Source organism: Tupaia chinensis, unplaced genomic scaffold, assembly GCF_000334495.1.
Source record: "Tupaia chinensis unplaced genomic scaffold, TupChi_1.0 Scaffold139897_1, whole genome shotgun sequence".
NCBI classification, from domain to species: Eukaryota; Metazoa; Chordata; class Mammalia; order Scandentia; family Tupaiidae; genus Tupaia; species Tupaia belangeri.
This window is the reverse complement of record NW_006199776.1, coordinates 1,320,921-1,329,154: the sequence shown is the minus strand read 5'-3', so window position 1 is coordinate 1,329,154 and position 8,234 is coordinate 1,320,921. Positions and strand designations below refer to the sequence as shown.

General features: G+C 54.7%; 1 protein-coding gene and 1 pseudogene across 3 annotated transcripts in view; both read right to left on the bottom strand.

Moving 5' to 3' along the window:
• The window catches only part of LOC114004742 (KATNB1-like protein 1), a 9,063-nt pseudogene extending 1,957 nt beyond the window's left edge, over positions 1-7,106 (bottom strand).
• TNFAIP8 (TNF alpha induced protein 8) overlaps positions 1-8,234 on the bottom strand; it is a 139,532-nt gene that overhangs the window by 98,937 nt on the left and 32,361 nt on the right. The window contains exons 1-2 of one of the 3 annotated variants that reach the window (XM_027765895.1): positions 5,431-5,825; positions 5,100-5,207 (exon numbers count right to left, since the gene is read on the bottom strand). The exons of the other annotated variants lie outside the window; for them this stretch is intronic. The gene's annotated coding sequence lies outside the window, so the exon portion shown is untranslated. Of the gene's footprint in view, positions 1-5,099; positions 5,208-5,430; positions 5,826-8,234 lie in introns of those variants that run through there. 3 annotated transcript variants of the gene reach the window in all.

Sequence of the window (8,234 nt, the reverse complement as noted above, 5' to 3'; positions counted from 1 at the left end):
TGTGTGTGTATGTGTGTGTATGTGTGTGTGTATGTGTATGTGTGTGTATGTGTATGTGTGAGTGTGTGTATGTGTGTATATGTGTATGAGAGAATGTGTGTATGTGTGTATGTGTATGTGTATGTGTATATGTATGTATGTGTGTATGTATATGTATGTATGTGTATGTGTATGTGTGTATGTGTATGTGTGTGTATGTGTGTATGTGTGTATGTATGTGTGTATGTGTGTATGTATGTGTGTATGTGTGTATGTATGTGTGTATGTGTGTATGTATGTGTGTATGTGTGTGTATGTATGTGTGTGTGTATGTGTGTGTGTGTGTGTGTCTTTCAAGTGTGCACTCCACAGCACCATGGTGCTTCGGCAGGGCGGTGGCACCGACGGGCTGTACCTGGCAGCCCCGAGGGCCTGCTCTGGGCTGGTCCCTGCTCAGGGCCGTCGGAGTGTAGCCTGCACCTGCCTACCCCGGCTTTCGTTCTGCTAGGTTGTCGGGAAAGTCATGATGTGTTTTCTATGCAAAAACATACCATGGCTTTTCCCGACGGCCCAATATTTGGGTGGGAAAACAGCGTCAAACGAGGAGGCCTCACTCCTGGGAAGCATCAGTGGTCACTCAGGTGAGGGCCGGGCAGGGCTCCGTGGGGCCAACGCCCGGCTCGTCCAGGAGCAGCCCGTTCCATCCGGAGGCCTCTTGGCGAGGGTGCGGCTCGGGGTGTGAGAACGTCCTGGAGCCGGGGCTGTCCCTTTGGGGGGCACTCAGATGCTCCCCCAGCCCAGACTGATGCCCCCATCAACAGCAGGGCCAGCACCTCGCCCCCAGGCTGCCCCTGCTGACGCCAGTTCAGTCCGATCTCCAGAGTCGCCGGGTGACACACCGAACACCTGCTGAAACAAGCCACTTAGGGGAGAAGTGGCCTCCGGTGGCCTCCTACGTGCTCACCCTGCCCCCCACAGCTCTCAGCAGCTTCTCTAAAGGGCCCAGGACCGAAAATGGCCGAAATCTAGCGAGGACCTCCACAGTCTTTCTTCCCTCGAGGACTGGAAACAAAATACACCCTGGCTGGCCCGCTCGGTGACTGCCTGGGGTCCACTCGGGGGACAGAGGCACCTGCAGAAACGTCATGTGACCGAATGTGGCCGTGGCGCTCGGTGAGGAGGTGCCGGAGCAGCAGAGCAGCGTGTGCTGCAGAGGGTTTCACCCAGAGGAAGGAAGCTGCGGTCTGCGCAGGGAGGAAACGGCAGCCGGGTCTTTGATCTTTGATTTCACAAAAAGCAACTGAAAATGTCAGTCCCCGTCTCCCCTGGTGCCAAGGACGGTGCCCAGCACAGCCGTGCCTGCTCGGTGCTCGGGCAGGGCCTGCCATCTTCCCAGGCGTGGGTCAGACAGGCCCCGGCAGCACGCTGGCTCGGGCACCCTCCCGGACACTATCAGGGGAGACACAAGAAACGCCCAAGAGGCCCCCAGCTGAGAGCACTTACTGAGGGCCGACTGGTTCCTTCTCTCTCTCTTTTTTTTTTTTTTTTTTTTTTGTGGGGGTTTTTTTTTTTTTTTTTTCTGTAGGGCATGCATGCTCACCAGAAAGACAGAGAGAGAAAGACAGACAGAAAGCAAGAAATTTGGTTCTTTCCCCTTTCTTTTTTTTTTTTTTTTTTTGGAGAGGTTTTTGCTATAGGGAGCGTGCACTCGAAAGAAAGAGAGAGAGAGAGACAGAAAACAAGAAATCACACCCGGGGGGGATGGCCCGCTGCAATGCCGTCTCCTCCATTCTCCTCTCGGGATCTTAGGCATGCACACACGCGCTCCCAGTGTGAGTTTAAGCCGCCAGGTCCAGGACTCGAAGCGCTGTCAACTACATGGGAGTCCAGCGATACAGCCATTACACCAACTGCTGGAGTGCCAACTGTTTAAAGCAATTCCTGATGACCTAGGAGCCTCTGTGCCTGGAGGGAGGGGTGAGGGTGGGAGTGGGGGTGGGGGTGCCTGGAGGTGGGGAGCGGGACTGCAAGCTGAGCTGCACACACAGCAAAGATAAAGGCAGATTTCAACCCTAATTAAACACAAAGGGAGGAACAGACTTGAGGGACCAGAGTGCCAAGGCCAAGCTCCAGGGAAGTGACTGCCCTCAGGGAGCTCAGGGTGGAAGCTTGCCACATGCCAGCAGCCAGGCAGCCATGCCGGCCTCTGCGCCTAAGCTGTCATCAGCCGTGACTCAGAGCCTTCCTGCCCGGCAACACGCACTCAGTACGGCTTTACATTCATCAGCAGAGCGCGAGCTACAGCATACCTTCTGCTGAGCCACCGGAAGTTGGCTTCCCTACAAATGACAGGGATTCGCCCCACTCCTAAGTTCTGTAACCCTAAGGAACACGATGTTCGTATTTCTCAAGGTGCTGTGGGTGACTAGATTTCTCCTTGAAATGAAGCTCTTTAGTAAATCAAGGTTTTCTTTTGAATCACTAGAGCAGACTCCGATAAAACAGTATTTATTGATAAAATGGATTTTCTGCAAAAACTTTGCGGGTTTTCAAGACTGCTTCTATGGGAAAATAACTAAAACTATATTTTCATCATTAAATGAGCATAAAGATCATTCCCAAATGAACTCAAAGGGCACACGCACATAAACGCTTATGAAACACAGGGTCTTAGTTCCCTGATTCCAAAATGCCATTGATGTGTAAGGGGCACAATTTAATAGATTCTCTGGGTAAGGACTATGACACGCCTATATGTGTCCATTCTACGATGCATCCCCAATTGAGAACTGTTAAAAAATGAAAAAATATACATCTCAGAATTGAAGGAGTATAGTTGAATAGATACAGACAGCTATTTCACTAGATGTGTCCAGAAATTCTTCTCTACAGGGGACCCTGGCAGAGGCATCTCAACTGCGTTTGGTTTCTAACATTGAAAAACACAGAAGCTAGTAAAAGATTTTTATAAGAGTTGTACCCAAAAATGCCATGTGTACAAGCCTTTTGCACCAGGAATTTGACTTTCAGAAACTTATAAACACTTACGTGCAATGACGAATCGACACATTATTATTGCAGCATTATTTGTAATATAAAAACGTGTAAATAATGAGATGTTCAACAATAGAGAATTGTTTATTATCCATGATAGAGGGCACGTGTGCGTGCATGCAGAAGGATGAGGAAGAGGGCACTCAGCGGGGTCTTGTCACCTGCAGTCTCCTCCACTAATGTCCCCATTTGTCAGGTCAGGGCGTCAGTGCACACACCTGGTGTGTTTAAGGCTGACGGGCCGGGAATCCACACCGGAGTCAGCCACGTGGCCTGCAGCACTGCAGCTCAGTATGCTGCTGATGTACCAGAGGGCTTGGGCAAATAAGGGAACTCTTAGACAAACCACAGTATGGGTCGCCCAGTGGCATGATGATTAAGGGGGCTGGATCCTACATGGCCAACTGCGTGGTTCGAGTTCTGTACCTGGTGCCTTGAAAAACATGCTAGGTACATGTGTGTGCGTGTCTAAAATCCCGAGAATGGAGCAGAAGGGATTATCTCCCCAGGGGGGTTCTCTCTCTCTCTGGGCCTTCTAGCAAATTTATGTATCGATTATGTATACTTGGGAATCTAGAATACAGAACACGTATCTGAGTATGAGTGTATGGGACAGCATGAGATAAATGGGATGGGACATATCTGTCTCTGCTAATAGGGACAGTCACTGTGAAAAACACTGGATCTCAGAGAAGTAACATTCTGGGCCAGCCGGTGGTGTGGTGGTTAAGGCAGCAGGATTCTATGTGGCTGGGTGCGTCGTTCCAGCCCTTGAAAATCATGCTGGGGGCTGGTGGGTGGCATGGTGGATAAAGTGCGGGGCTCCCACACGGCCAACTGTGGCTCGATTCCTAGGCCTGGTTTCTCATTTTCTTTCACAATTTCCTCCTCTCTCTCTCTCTGGTCAAATTGATGAATAATAAATAAATTAAATTAAAATTATTTTTAAAAAGAAAGGAAATCACTCTGGACACATGTATGTGTGCCCAAAATCCCAGGAGGAGAAGGGAGGAGAAGGGACTTCAGTGCAGCCATCCTCCTGGAGCAGTGTCCCACTCATCCCCACCCGCTGGTTAATGCACACATCCCACAGTAAAAAAAAAAAAAAAAAAAAAAGAATACGGAGGCAGCAGGGGTCGGAGTTCAGAGGAAGTCCTGTCCTCAGGGGAGAGGGAGTGGCCTGCCGGGGGCCAGCCTGAGTCCCCAGGAGTCCCTGTGCACACGCTGCTGCTGGGCCTGGCGTGGCTCATGGCACGGGGTCCTGCTGGTGGTGTTTATTTCTCTCTCTCCCTCTTTTCATGAAATAAATAAATGTAAACCAAAAAAAAACACAGAAAACAGAGCAAGCTTTTTATGAAAACACTGGGGGGTGGGGCAGGGAAGGGAAAGATCACCCCATTACCTGCCTGGGCACCACGCCCAGGCCAGATGGGCACAGGCGAGCAAGAGCGGCCTGAGTCAGGATAAGGGGGTTTGTAACGTGTCCCTTACGAGGTGAGCCCAGAAATGCAGGCGCTCTTCACATGTGAAAAGTAAACACGAGGCCACAGGGTTTAGCGAGTTTTGTCACAAAACAACTTTAAAAATGAGCACTGATACGATCCATTACACAGGAAGGCCCTGATCGTCTGCGGTCACGCCTCTACACTCCGAGGGTTGCTGCACGCTGACACACACCCTGGGAAACTTCGTCCCCCGGGGAGCTAGAAAACACCCCTCCCCAATTTGACCAATCAGATCATTTTTGAGGTGCAGAACTCCTAAAGTGACTACAGAGAATTTTGAAGATACCCCAGATGTCCCAAACCTCCTGTTTTCTGTTTTAAGTCCGTTCATTTGGCCTCTCCTCCCAGAGGGGGCCTGAGCCGGGAGCCCCCAGCACGGAACCTGCGCTCGGAGGCCTCCCTGCGTCTCCACGCCGAGTTTGCACACTGGCATTTCCGCACGCCTTCCCCCGGGCAGCACGCTACGGTTTCTCCCTCCATCATGACAGGAGGCAGATTACACTGACCCGCTCAGACATGACTTAATTACATGTCATTTTGCAAAGATAATGTTGACCTCACCATTCCTTCGGGACTTTTCTGTTCTTGGTACAAAGCAGCTTCCAGCACAGGGCTGGGTTTAGGAAGTTGTAGCACTTAGACCAACTGAGAGCAGAGATGACTTGTTTCCTGACACGTCAGAAAGGAAGCCCATGCGACAGGTGTACAGCAGACGTCGGGAACGTCATGACGCGTTTTTGCATAGAAAAAAAAACAGAAAAGTACATCAAGCTCATCACTGAAAATGATTTCTACAAAGATACTATCAGCTTCATTGACAAGGATGCTAGCAGCTTCGTAGACAAGAAATTATACCCCAAAAAGAAAACTGGGACAGCTCTGCCACCCTCACCTGCCGGAAGTGAGCTGGTGTACGGCGGTCTTCGATCCCGGCCCGCAGGGCAGCTATGAGGTCAGGGGATGCAGGGGCGCGGGCGGTGAGGGCCTGCCTAGGTCGCACTGGGAGCTGCGGCAGGCAAAGGGCCCAGGTCTCCCTGGGGCACTGCATGGCCCCGTGTGTCTGGATAGCTGCCAGCCACCGCCGGCTTCTACTCCTCCCCACACCTGCGTTTAAACCAGAAGACGAGAGCATGTTCCCTCACTGATGGAGGACGGGTCAGCTGAGGAAGCGTGGAGAACTGACAGCCAACCGTGAGAATGCGGTCCTGTTCACCCCCACTTCTGGACTGCCCTGTTCAGGCCTGACTGGCCTCAGCAAGCTCATGGGGCTTACAGGGTGCCCACAGGGTGCCCAGTCTAGGGACCCAGTCCATGCCTACGAGACAGTGGGCTTAGTGGGTGAAGGCCACGGAGCCAGCGTGCCTGGGATCAAATTCTAATCTATTAAGCAAAAGCAAGAGCTGCACCATGTCCTGTGACCCTGCACACTCATCTTTTTTTTTAAATTACTTGATTTTTATTTGTTATTATTATTTTGTTAAAATTTGCTATATGGCATGTACACTCACCAGAGAGAGACAGAGAGAGAGAGAGTGAGAAAGCAAGCCACCAGGTCCAGGACTCGAACTGCAGTCCACCATGTGGAAGTCCAGTGCCTTAACTACCATGCCACCTGCTGGCCCAAGCTCCTTCATTTTTTAAATGGAGAAAATAACAGCATCCCCAGTAAAGCGCCACTGCAGGGTTAACAAGTAAGTGTCAGCCTTGGAGAAGTGCCTAGCACTTAGTACACGCTCAGCAAAGCTGGCCAAGGTGGCTGTGAGGAGCTGTGGGCTGATGGTGAGCGAGGCGGCCAACAGGTCAGCAGCGTTGTACAGGACAGAGGTCCTGTGTTAGAGGGGCTGGAGGGACCCGGGAGGGTGGCAGCTGATGACCATGGAGGCAACAAGGGTCTGCCTGGGTGGAGGGCGTCCTCCCAGCAGGGTCGGGCAGATGCCAGGAAGGAGCTCCGGCAGGAGGGCAGCAGGCGCACGGGTGTGCAGGCCAGAGATGGCTCAGAAGGCGGGAGCACAGACCGCCTCTGAGGAGCGGAGGAGGTGGGGCTGAAGTTGGACGGAACCCAGGACAGCCTTTCTATGCTGGGTGAAGGGTCTGATCTGGGTTCTGGAACCGGGGGTGCCCCTAGGACATTCAAGCTGAGCAATGAGGGGACTTGTCTCTTAGCTCACTGGAGCCCTGGAGGGGACGGTGACTTCTCCAGGGTGACCTCTCTGTTAACACTTGGAGGACAGAGAGAGAAAACAGACGTCCCCACTCCACTGGGCATGCTGACCCCGGGAGGCACTGCCCTGGAGCCCTGGTGGAACTCCCCCGACACTGATGGGAGACTCCAGGGCACGGTTCTGCGGACTGGACTCCAGCGGCTGTTCTGTATCCGCTTCGCACTACTGGCTTCCCCAGAACCAAGGGGCTGCAGGACCTTCTGGGAAGGGCAAGCACCTCACAGTCTGAGTGACACTGTGGGGAGGGATGGTCTCCTCCCCACCGTGCCCCTGCTGCCCCTGCTACCGCCTGAAACTCCTCCTTGACCTCAGCCTGTTTCCGTTCCACTGCGATCTCAGCCAGCATTGGCCTCCAGGTGCTATGCTGTGACGCACGCCGCTGGGCTTCCTCGCCCCTAACCCCCACGGCCCTGGGGACCCGGGTGGGGGCCCCTCCGCACCTGCGAGGCTGAGATGCACAGCTCTGCTGCCCCACAGAGGCGCAGGGCCACCTGGCTGCACCCACGGCCACGCGCAGGGCGCTGCCCACGCTGAGCCTGGCAGGAGGGCACAGGGAGGAGGAAGGGGGACGTGCGTTAGTCCAGCCGACAGCACGGTGCGCAGGGCACGGAGCGCAGAGCACGGTGCGCAGGGCAGGAGCGCAGGGCACGGAGCGCAGGGCAGGGAGCGCAGGGCACGTGCGCAGGGCACGGTGCGCAGGGCACGGTGCTCGCCGCGCGTGTCCGACCTCGCTGGCGCGGGTAATGGAAAGCCGAGACGATCTCTCGAACTAAATTGGAATGTTTACACTGGCCACGCGGCTGCTCGCCTAGGGGAACACGGGAAACCAGGCTCAGCCTCCCGGATTCCCTAGTGTGGGGTTCTGCTCCGCAGGGCAGGAGGGCACCGGAAGGGGCCTTTCCAGGAAGGGGACGGGCCGAGAGAACGGCAGACAGGACGGGGGCGGGCGTCCTTCCAAGGTGTGAAGGCCCAGCGAGCGAAGGGGTCCTAATGGCTCCAAGTGTACCACGCACAGCACCGGGCTCCATCCGGGGTGGGGCGTCCTAGGTGGAAAACACCCTCCGCTAACACCCACGCACGCTGCGGGCCGAGCCCAGGTCCGGGGCCTGAACACCCTTCTCCTCGCGCCAGCGTGGGACGGGAGCTGGCCTGCACTGCCGTCTGGAATTCCGCCTTTCTACAGGGAAGCACTTGGGGTCCCAGCTTCAGGTACTAAGGATGGAGTCAGCGCACCCCCCCCGCCACACCGGGGAAAAGGCGGTCCCATGGGCGACGTCCTCGGATGAGCTCAAGGGGGGCCCGCGCGAAGACGGGGAGGGCAGCCCTAACGGGCGGGTGCGCGGTGCCCAGAGCACCAGAACCCCACATGGCCAACGAGGGCGCAAACACTGGCCCAGCAGCTGGAAAACTGCACTGGGCGCGGGCCTCAGACTCTGGGAGGATAGCGCCGGGAAGGGAAGGGGTGGTGCAGCCG